Genomic DNA, 12,522 nt, shown 5'->3' on the forward strand with positions numbered 1-12,522 from the left:
AGTTTGTAATTCAACTTGTATTCCTACCACTATTGCATAATGAAAATTTTGCATTTTTTACTTTTATTTTTATAAAATCGCTTTTACACTTCATTTACATATTCAAACTACAGAGTGTTTATTCTAAATAAATTGCTTTGTATTGAAATTATATAATTAATTTAATTATAGGATTTTTACCCTGGCATTCAAAGTGACAAAAACCAAAATCCCAAATTCTAATTTAAAAGGGCTACATAAATTTTGTTCAATTTTAAAAAATTTTGATTTAATTATTTAAAATTAAAAAAAAATAGATAAAATAAGCAATTTATGCAAAATTTTATTTAAAAGCTAATGTTGTTTCATTTCTTGGTTTGACATATTATTAGTTGATGGGGCATCTGGAAAGTCGGCAGAACTGCACCTCCAGGCAGATTTGTCAATTATTATTATTATTATTTTCAGTTTTCAAGGATTTTTAGTTTTCAAGGATTTTTAGCTCTAACTGGACTCTATATTGTCCTAAATGGCCTTACTTTTGTTTATATTTAATTTATCTCAATTAAAAATTATTTCTATTTAATTTGGAATTTTTAAAATCTATTCCTAATTAATTAGTTTAGATGCTTTAAATTATTTCTTACTTAATTTAACATTTAGTTTTCATAAATACTCATATATTTAAATATTTTTATAGATTTTTTTTTAGACTTTAATAATTTTCTCTTAAATAAAGCTTTGTTTTTGCTTTATTTCTTCCTAGAGTTTGGATTAAATTTTATTATTTTAAGTCTTAGATCAGCTCTTATTTATCTTTTAAAGGTTTTATAGTATATTGATCTTTTTCAAGTTACACACATCATTGATGAGAGACTAATGAAGGATCATTAAATTAACATAACAGTCTATTATATAAAGATTAAAAAATTATTATATAAATTCAATCTATTATAAATTTAATATATAAATATATAAAATTTATTTATTTAATAAATATATTCTATCATAATCATAATCTAATGATAATAATTACATCATTAATTTTAAGAAATCGTTTACATAAAAAGAAAACACCAAGTCACGGCTATGGTACGAAGTCGTCCTGGAGAGTGATTCTGAGTTGGTTACTTACTTTGGTTAAACTTACTTGAGGACTATTATTCAAGATGTTAAAAGCTTTTATTTTTGAGTTTCCATTAGTAGGTTTCGCTTTTTTAAAAAGTCAACGAGACGGTTTGCTTATATTGGAGGAGCTCTTTTTATGTGCCTAATTTAAATGAGCGGAGTTCAATTCCTCCATTTCTTCATGATGTACTTGGTAGCTTTTGCTTTTGTCTAAAAAAATAAAAAATAATTTTAAAAATTAAATTTTAATAATACGTAAAATAAAATAAAACTCATCAATGAATTGATTGTGAATTAATTAAACCAGTTGATGCAGTTTATTTTCGCAGTGATATTAATTTTAATGGAATATTATAATATAGAAATATAAATAAGCAAGCTTACAGCCATAGAACACCATGTATATCATGAAAAATATTTCATCATTGTGTAATAATAATAGTCAAAAACTGATGATTTTGGTATGATCTATTTATGTTTGCACACCCAATAGTCCAAAACAAACCAATTGTGAAAGTTCAAATACAAGACTTACTCATCTTTGTTCTCTTTTCTGTTTTTGGTGGGGAGGGATTGGGATAATAATCGAAGACTCCATGAACTCTATCACGAAAAGCAGACCAAGAACTACTAACCGATCATTTTTGGATAGTGGAGGGACCCATGGCTGTACGCAGATGGATGATGGCTAATGAAACTTCTTCATTTGGTAAAGAGAGAAATGATCATGCTTTTGCCTCTACAGATGGTCCTAATTCACTGCTATACCATACTATACTAGAAGCCTTTGTTGAGTGATATAGAGATTGCTTCTTCATTTCAGCACTACCTATCACCCAGTACGCATGAGGGTTAAGGTCCCATCAAGTACAACAATTTCCACTATGGGTTCACACATTTTTTAAAAAATTATTTTAGTCTTACTGTAATTTAAATTAAAAATCTCAAAATTTTGAAAATAATTCTAATATTAATGAATTTATACATTTAGTAAAACACTTTTTCTAGTAAAAAAAATTAAAAAATTCATATTATTAGTATTGTAGTCATTTTTAGAGTTGTAAGGTTTTGAATTTAATTTTCAGTTGGAGTTAATTATATTAAATAATTAGATTTATTCTAAATTTATGTGAGGAGTGAAACGAGTTTAAATAATTATATTTTTTTAATTTAAAATATTATATTATAAAATATTAAATATTTCAAATATATATATAAGATAAATAATTTTCTATACTAAGCATATGTCTAGCCTCATTATTTTTTAGATTTGAAAAAGAGCTTCATAAAATTTATATTTAATTTGACTTGATTTAGTAACTAAAGATATATTATTTACATGGTAAAGTCAAATTCGACTCAGGCAAACTAAACATATGGGTTCTTGAAATTGCAATTGATAAAGAATATAACTAACATCTAATTATCAATCAAGCTTGGTGGGTTCATGAAGCACAATTTAGAAAAAAAAAAAAATCTAGATATTTGGATAGAAGGCCTGTCACCTGCCACACCAAACAAAAGAATCCTCTATTTCATTAGAGATTAATCAACTCATCGTCACCAAATCTACTTGATTATGATCACAACAAATATATAATACATAAAATATAAAAATAAACAAATAAATAAATACCACATAATATTTTATATAATATATTCTTTTAGTATAGGTTTATGCACAGAGTGTGCCATTTTTTATTATCAATCAAATCTTATAAACGCATTAGTCACTCTACTCTTTAATTTAATTATTCATGAATATACTAATCACAGAACATATTATAAATAGAATAATTAGACATAATTTATTTATTACTTGAACATCATAATACGAAAAGAAATATAAGAGTCCTTTCTTTTGAAATTCTATACTTTTTTTTTTCCTTCATAGATTAAAGTTAAATAATTTCTACTATTTATAGGATTACTCTATTCAATTCAAATTCCAATAAAAATACCACTTACGTAGAAAATAACATTAAAATAATAATTATACCTTATATTAAAAATAATACTCTACCCAATTGAGAAATATTTTTCTCATATAAATTAAAACTAAAATTTTGTGTCACACCCTAATAATATGCTTACCTATATGTTTTTTTTTTTGGGGGAATTCATAGTTAAAAATATTGATTACTCTATTAAATTGTATTCAATATGAATCCGTGCTATAATAGGAAATTTTGAGTTGGAGTTGAATATTTCGTTCTTAGTTTTCTATATAGCAAATGATTGCCAAACTAAAGAAATCCAAGCACATTTTGAAGAATCTATAAATCCATATTTGAATCAAAAAATCAATCCATTTGTATTTTAGATTTTTTTTTTTAAGAGTAGAATTTTGAATGATTATTTTAAGAAAATTTACTATTTATTTCTTGCATTATAATAAAATTAATAATTTAATTCTCGTATTTTCAAAATACATTAATTAATTCCTATATCATACACTTTTGCCCCTCTATTAACTTTTCTAATTTTTACCATTAATAATAAACACCATTATCCTTAAGGTTTTACCATTCCTGAAATTTATTATTAACAATATTTTTTTTCTCATTAACCACCTTCTCATTTCTCAATTAATAGTTAGATTAATAGAATCAAATATAAGAAATTACATCATATATTTTTAAATATATAAAGACTAAATTATTAATTTTAGTATACTCAAGATTAAATAAATATTTATAGGGATGGCAATGGGTAGGTTACCTATGAAAATTACTATACTCAAAATCAAACCCAATTAATATTATCAAAACCCAAATCAGTTTCAAACCTAATTAAAATTTATTCTCAATTATCCAAACCTGTCTATAAAATTTATTAATTTAAATACATTGATGGAAAGACTATTATATTGAAATGGGTGATCTAAAAGGAGATTATTATTATGTATAACACAAAATGAATCAAAGTCTATGAAGAAATAGGATAAATGTTAAGTTCTTAGGTCTATTGTACAAGATTGGAGAGATTATGTCATTTAATACCTAAAATCAATTTTGTTTTTAGATTCAAGTATTTAAAAAGTGTTTTTACATTATTCCTAAGGTTTTTAAATGATCAAAATAACTTTTACAACTTTCCTTCAAAAATTTAAATTTTCAAAGTTTAATTCAGTAGGGGAGATCAGTTTTCATTTTAAACCGAAAAATCAAACCGAACCGATTCAATTCGGTTTTATCGGTTCGGTTTTAAAATTCAATCGGTTCGGTTTGGTTTATAATTTTGATAATTTCGATTAATCGGTTCGGTTCGGTAATTTTCATAAAAAATAAAAAAAATGAACCGAACCGAAATTATTAATATATATAGGAAATCAAAGAAAATCGAACCAATCCGAATTGAACCAAATCGAACTGAAATCAAAGAAAACCTAACTGAACCTTAAGATTTTTGAGTTTTGATTTCTATTTTTTTTATGTTTTATTATTTAGATTATATATTAAAAATATGAAATTTTATAAATTTCGGTTTGATCGATTTAAAATCGAATCAAACCGATATTTATCTGTTCGATTCGATTTGGTTTTCTCTTATTAATCGGTTTGGTTCGAATTTTAAAATTTTTGATTTTTCAATTTTTGGTTTTATCAGTTCGGTTCGGTTTCGAACCGAACCGACCGTTTGCACACCCCTATAAGTCAGACAATAACTAAATTAGTTAACTATTTCTGTTGGCTAAATTTTCTATCTTATGAAACTAATTAACTTGTGAAAATTTTAGTTAACTATTTTTATGTTTTGATATGACACAATTCTACTGCATGACTTTCAATGAACTAACGGCTAGTTTTTTGAAATTTAAATAGTCGTTAGACACACTCTCTAGCAGACATTTTTAGCAATGAAAATCACCTATAAAAGGCATTATTTACTATAATTTTACTTAATGAAAGTGCTCTTATTTATTGAAAATTTATTGTGCTAATTTTATAAAGCTTTCATTCAATACTCTTGAGTTTGAGTGGCAGATCTTCTCTCTCAATATTTTAGCATTTATTTATGTATCTGAGAGTTATTGAGAGTGATTTTATCTATACTAAAATCTATTTAAGGTTGTGTAAATGTGAAAGCACACTTGTAAAAAGTTTTCAAGCACTTAGTGAACCTTGTAATCATTTGTGAGAAGAAAAGAAATTGTAAATGTTTTAAGCATCTGGGAAACTTGCTGAGATTGTAAAGACTTTGAAATTTACCTGTTAAAAATATCAAATAGTGAAGTGACTCTCAAAGTGAGACTTTAATAAGAGTAGACTTTAAAAAGAGTATTGAGAATTTATTTTATTGAGTTAATATTGAAATTGAACAATCAAACTAACATATTTTAAACTATATGTGTATAGAAATACTTGATATTAAGTTATCATCTTGTGATTCAGCTATTGTTTGTGAAAAATTTATTAGATTACTTAGATTACACTTTAATATAAAATTATATATACACTTAAAAATACTTTGCTATAATTTTTCATTAAATTTTGGATAAAGATTGAAAATTTACTTAAAAGTATCTAATTCACCCTCTCTTAGTTACTTTCTTTGAGGCAACATTGTACATCTTTATATTATATAATATCAAACATTACCCTTGATAATATCTAACAATTTCTCACCACCAAACCCAATAAACCTTTGACAATGAAATCGCCAGAGAAGTTAGATATTTCGAGTGGCGTGCCAGAAAAAAACACTTCTTTTTAATTGATAAAAGAATTTCATAAATGGTATATTTAATTAAAAAATAATTTAAAATTAAATTTAATATATTTAAATTATAAGAAGTTCAAAATTGATATGGTCCATCCAAAAACCGATCTGATTTCTATTGAGCCTAATTCACTAGGTCTGATCCGACTCAATAGAATGTAATTGTTTTATTATATGTTCTATTCTCTAAATAATCTTTTTTTTTTTTTCACTAAGTATTTCTTTACTCATTGCAGGGATTTTTTTTTTTTTTTATCCTTTTGCATATATGGGGATTCAAAGATTACGTCATGTTAAAGCTTAAGTATAATTTAGAACCCTTTTTATGGATAATATTTTATTGGAAAGTGATACCAAATTTATATCTTGATATTGTTTATATATATTTATTAATTAAATTTATTATTTGTACCGTTAATTTTATATTTTTATATAATATATAATATTTTTATTTATTAATTATTATAAATTTTATTATTATATTTATTTATGCTTATTATTAATTATATAAATATAAAAATTCTTAATTCACTATTATTTATTTAATATTAAAAAATTAGAATATAAAAAAAATTAAAAATTTAATTTTGTGACTGATAATAATCTATCACAAATTTATAATAGATGGACTGATCTCTCATAATTTTGTGACGAAAAATTTACCGCCACACAAAAAAAAAATAGTAACAATAATTTGTGATGGACAATATTTTATGACAAATTTGCCGTCTCTAATCCATCCTAATTTTGTAATGGATTTGTATTTTGATCGACTAATATTTTGTGATGAACGAATAAATTTTGTCACAAATTTAACAGATGTTTTATCATAATTCCGTCATAAATTTATGATAAATTTTTATTATCTGTCACTAAAAATTTGTGACATGTAAAATTGTGATGTCAATTTTTTCGTCACAAATCTGTCACAATATTGAATTTGTAACGAATTTATGATAAATTTTTCTGTTACAAATTTATTTATTTTTTTTATAGTGAGAGTAGATTTTTGAATAATTATTTTAAGAAAATTTATTATTTACTTCTTATATTATAATGAAATTAATAATTTAATTCTCATATTTTAAAATATATTAATTAGTTCGTAAATCATACACTTTTGCCCCTCTTTTAATTTTTCTAATCTTTACTATTAATAATAAACACCATTATCCTTAAGTTTTTACCATTCCTGAAATTTTACTATTATTAACAATTTTTTTTTCTCATTAACCACCTTCTCATTTCTTAATTAATAGTTAGATTAATATAATCAAATATAAGAAATTACATCATATATTTTTAAATATATAAAGACTAAATTATTAATTTTAATATACTCAATAGATTAAATAATTATTTATAAGGATGACATCGGATAGGATATATGTGAAAATTATCCTACCCGAATCCAAATCCGATTAATATTATCAAAACCCGAACTAATCCCAAATCTGATTAAAATTTATTCTCAATTATCTGAACCTGTATCAAATCCGATTATTATTACTCGAAAAAATCTAATTTATTTAATTTTATATATTTTAATTAATATTTTACATAAAAAATTATTTTAATTAATAATTTATATTTTAAAAATTTAATAATTTCATAAAATATTTAAATTCTATTTTATATAAAATAAAATATATAAAAATTTATAAATATTATTATAAAAATATATTTTATATTTAATTAAATATTTATATAAATAGATTCAGGTAATAAATACCGATATGTAAAACTCAAATTCCACTCAAATCTATCATGATATTATTTTTCAAATCTGAATCAACCTACAATTCAATTACATAATATTCAAATTTACACTATTAAAATTAGATCATACTTATAAAAACTCAACTTTCTAATTGTTTTAACTTTATTTTATATTTTATATTTTTTTATTTTTACATTTTATACATTTGTATATTATATAATATCCAATATTACTCTTGATAATCCCTGACAATTTCTCAGCACCAAACCCAATAAAACCTGTGACAATGAAATGCGGGTAACCGACACAAATATATTCAAGAAGTGCAGCAAGAGAAATTAGATATTTCGAGTGGCGTGCCAGAAAAAAACACTTCTTTTTAATTGATAGAAGAATATCATAAATGGTATATTTAATTAAAAAATAATTTAAAATTAAATTTAATATATTTAAATTATAAGAAGTTCAAAATTGATATAGTCCATTCACAAACCTATCTGATCTCTATTGGGCCGAATTCATTAAGTCTGATCCGACTCAATAGAATATAATTATTTTATTATATATTTTATTCTCTAAATAATCTTTGACTCGTTAAACTCTTAGCTCACTCCTTTTTTTTTATCTTCCCCTCCAGGGATAAGTAAAAGATATGATCAATAGATTTTGTTAACCGAATTCCAGAAGTTATTGCCTCAATGTTACTTAAAAGGTAGATTTTGTGAAATTTCTTTTTATAATATTGCTATTGTATCACTATGTTTTGCCTTTTAGTATATTATGTAATAATAAAATATAAATATTGTTCTATGTTAATAAAAACATTTTTTAGGGACAATATGGGCGCCGAATAAGAAAATTATGCATGCTAACTAGACTTTCGATTGGTTTAGCGATCTGATGTGAGTCTCACCCTCGATAACATTCCTAAATTTGAGTCGTTACAACTAGCATTATTAAGTTGATTTAATAGTTTTAAAATTAAATCCATTAAAAATATGTAATGTAACAATAATAAATTCAGTGACCTAATGTAAAAAAAATAAAATAATATACAGCTATAAATTAAGAGTCAATAAAAAAAAATAGCATTTTCCTTTTAATAATCCATAAATTTTGACATCTATTTTTCAAATTCTCTCATCTGAATTATGTCAATGCTAAGATTAGGAGAGTTTGTTACCTAACTTGACATATGCTGTAAAATGTCAGTTATATCAGCTTATGACTGACATCTGAAATTATCTTTGGTAAGAAGTATCCTTCTTTCTTTATTTGCATACCTAAAAATGTTTCACTGCCAGTTTGGATACATATTTATTTCGAGAATACCTAATACTAATAAAATAAAATCTAATCTTGAGCATTGCATTTTCTTCAATTTGGCAAAATTTTTTAATTTTTTTGAGTTTTATATAAAAACATTACATAAAAAAAAAGTTCAAAAAATAAAACGTATCTAAACAATAGTTTGTTTTTTTGTTAGAGAGATTTTTTCTTAAATTTTTTTAATCCACTTCATCAGTTTTTGATATATGGGATTAAGCAGGAAGAAGTTGAAATAGCTGAAGTAATGGTAGCAGAGATATTTAAAAAAAAAAAAAAATTGCAGAAGTAGACTGATAGAGATGGTGTTTGCAACGTTGCTCTGTATTTTTTTTTTTTTTCATTGGCAACAATGTGCAGATGACTTGGGCAATCAAGGACTGTGTGAACAAGGCTCAAGTTTTAAGTACATTACAAGAAAATAATTTCCACATCTCCATCTTGAGATAAAGTGTCACAGAGGTAGATGAGACATTCATGTGAATAATTAACAGCCTACCTATTCCTTGAATTGTAAAATGAAGCTTGCATGGCCTGGAATATCTTTGGCGAATGTGCAATTTCAGCCTAATATTTCTGCGTGAGAAGCAATGTGAACGCATAAAGGATAACTCAATTTTAGCTCTTTATCTGATTTTGGTTTGAATTGAAATATCCTTCAATGCCATACTTCTGGTATATCGTCGCCCAGCTTCTTTGCCAGCAAATTGTTTCCTTTTAGACATGGGTTGGGGGTTAGTTTATTACCAATGGGCTTGGCTCAGTAATGCGGTAAATTAAAAAAATTGAAATTTTATATGTCATTCCATTTGGCATTTCAAATGGTAAAGGTCAAAATTTCTATTTTTTTTAATTAAAATTTTATTAATTTTAAATTAGTAGGAAAAGCTTAGCATTAGCAATCAAATTAAAACCAAGGTCAATAGACCTTATCTTTGACATTCAACCCATGGTTACTACTGCTAAGTAAAAAAACTTGATTGGAAAACAAACCGAAGAAATATAACAAAGGATCAAAACCAAACTAAAATTCCCGAATTCTAATATGGATATTAGATAAAATTTCTTTAATTTTCAAACATTTAATTTAATGGTCCAAAATTAAAAGGTTTGGATAAGATACACAATAAATGCAAACGTTTAGATTTAGTCTACTAATAGGCCAAACTACGATAAATTCGAAATATAAATATGTGAGTTCAACTATTTTATATATGGATCTCAATATATTATGCCTTGAATTTGTAATAAACTAAGTTTAGATAGAATTTTTCTTTATATAAATTTGATTATTTGAATATGAGTATAAAGATATTCTTTAGAAAAATTTAACTAAATCTGATTTATTATGGATTCAGACATAAATACATGTATTTCACCTATTTTACATATAGGTCTAGTCATTGATATTATTTCTTGAATTCATGATTGATTAAAAACACAAATAATACATATATAAATTCATAAAAAGATTAAATCCATATAAAAGGATATAAATTAACATAGTTAGAGATATTTGAATATGTTGAAAAGAATAATAAATAAAACAAAGAGAAGAGGGACCATTGCTGACTTATGAAAAAGTGGACAATGACAAAAAGAAAGAAATTTAAAAAGAAACGAAAGAAAGATCAAGAAATCTAAACCTTATTGATGAAATGGCCGCAAGCAATGAGCTCGAAAATTAATTTGTAGTCACGAATTAATATTACTAATTACAATTACGTCTGATATAGTGAGAGAGCTCGCCATCCCACTTTTTCCATGAAAGAGTCTGATTCCTTTCGATTCCAACCAAAAACTTAATTTGGAGTGACATATATACTTCTATTCTACAACCGAGGGATTGGAATCTTGAAGGTCCCCTATAAAGAGATAGGCTTTTCTCAATGAAAGCTGATGCAGAAAGAGATGGATGGAATTATTCAAACAGAGACCAAATAAAAGTAAGATATTCATGAGTATGGTACCACACCACCACCTTCTTCTTGCAGTAGTGAATGTGACCTAACAATATTAAGTTCCATAGACCTTTTGTGAATCGTGTGTTTGGCCTAAGCCTCTTCTTTCCTTGTTTCTTTCTTTCTTTCAGTTTCATTGTTAGTGTTCTTGTGGTCCATTATATGACCTTTTTTGGAGCCTTATATTTCCTTTTTAGCCATGGAATAACAGTATTGTCCTTTTGTATTTTCTTCCAAAATTCTCAAGCCATAAGCCCCCATCAACATTGATAACCACGAGTTAAAGGCCAGAGATAAGAAGCAAATGAGGTGTCACTGAGCCATTGTTGGTCGGTTTGATGATGGACCAAGAGCAAGAAAGGTAAGTCAAACATGTAAAATAAAAAAAAAAAACAACTTAATTTAGAAGTTTAAGTTTGCAGTAAGGGTGTCCATTAAATTAAACTGTAAATAAGTACAGATCCACCATAGTGTATATTAATGTTTTAAATAGTAATTAGAGTGACTAAGATTCAATTTGGACCTTTTGATCAAAATATATAGCTCTAGCTAACACCATATGAAATTTTGAATATGGAGAGTTTTCACGTACTGCAATTGACAAATTACAGTCATATATTGTTGAACAAGCTAATAGATAGTTTTTTTTTTTTTTTTTTTTTTAAGCAGAATTTTATTAACAAATTTAGAAAAAAAAAAACTTAGCATGGACGACGCCACTAACCCAAGCTGATAGGCTTGCAACTATTTTTTATGGAAATTTCATTTTGACCATGAAATTTTAATATATGTTTTGAGTTGCCTTTCGACCTCCGTTCTTACTTGCATGTTTCTATAATATTGCCACATGGTTTTGATTTTTTATTGGTTATGATGGCTTTTGTAGTTATTACGTACTTATATACAACTCATCATCCAATCACTATCTAATAAATTCAATTTACAGTTGCATCCAATTTAGATTATAAAACGTATACCAAGGATGATTTCTCTACTGTAAATAGGTCTCGAGTCAGGTATGTTAATCATCTCAACCTCCTTGTGAATTATCTTTCATTAGGCTTCCACTTTTTTAACTTAACTATTAGAGCAGATTCCTAGCTGGAGCTAGGTGTGCGTAGCTCCAGGTCGTCTCACAACGATACCATGCTGATCCACCCGCTCTATCGGCTTGTGGTCTTCCATTGTCAGCTTGAAGGCTTTTCTTATTGGATTTACTTCCCTTGTTCTTAAAAATGCCCCATTTTAATCATAAACTTCCAAAATAGTTCCTGAAACTTGATTTATTTCTAGTTCAGCTTCCGTAGCCATCTCGGATTGTGCGAATTAAGTTTACTTAAATCCTCGAACTTTAATTGAAGTCATCTTTCTTTGTTTTCCTTAAAAAATCAAAGTGGTAACTCCTTTTGAAAACCTTTTGAAAAAAAGTCATTATGAGAAACCTACGGTCTATTCACTTGTGAAAAAGTATGCTAGTTTTTTGCAAAAGTTTTCTAAGAAAATTAAAAAGTAAAGTTTCATGTTGATATGTGCTAGTTTTCCAGCCAGTTTTCTAAATAGAGAACTGGAAAATTAATTTTCTAATTTTTTAAAATTTAACTAAGATTTTGAAAGTGTTTGATTTAGCTATTTACTTTTAACTTTTGATTTAAAATATATTTTTTAGTTTATAAATCAAATTAAAAA

This window comes from Hevea brasiliensis, chromosome 5, assembly GCF_030052815.1.
Source record: "Hevea brasiliensis isolate MT/VB/25A 57/8 chromosome 5, ASM3005281v1, whole genome shotgun sequence".
NCBI lineage: Eukaryota > Viridiplantae > Streptophyta > Magnoliopsida > Malpighiales > Euphorbiaceae > Hevea > Hevea brasiliensis.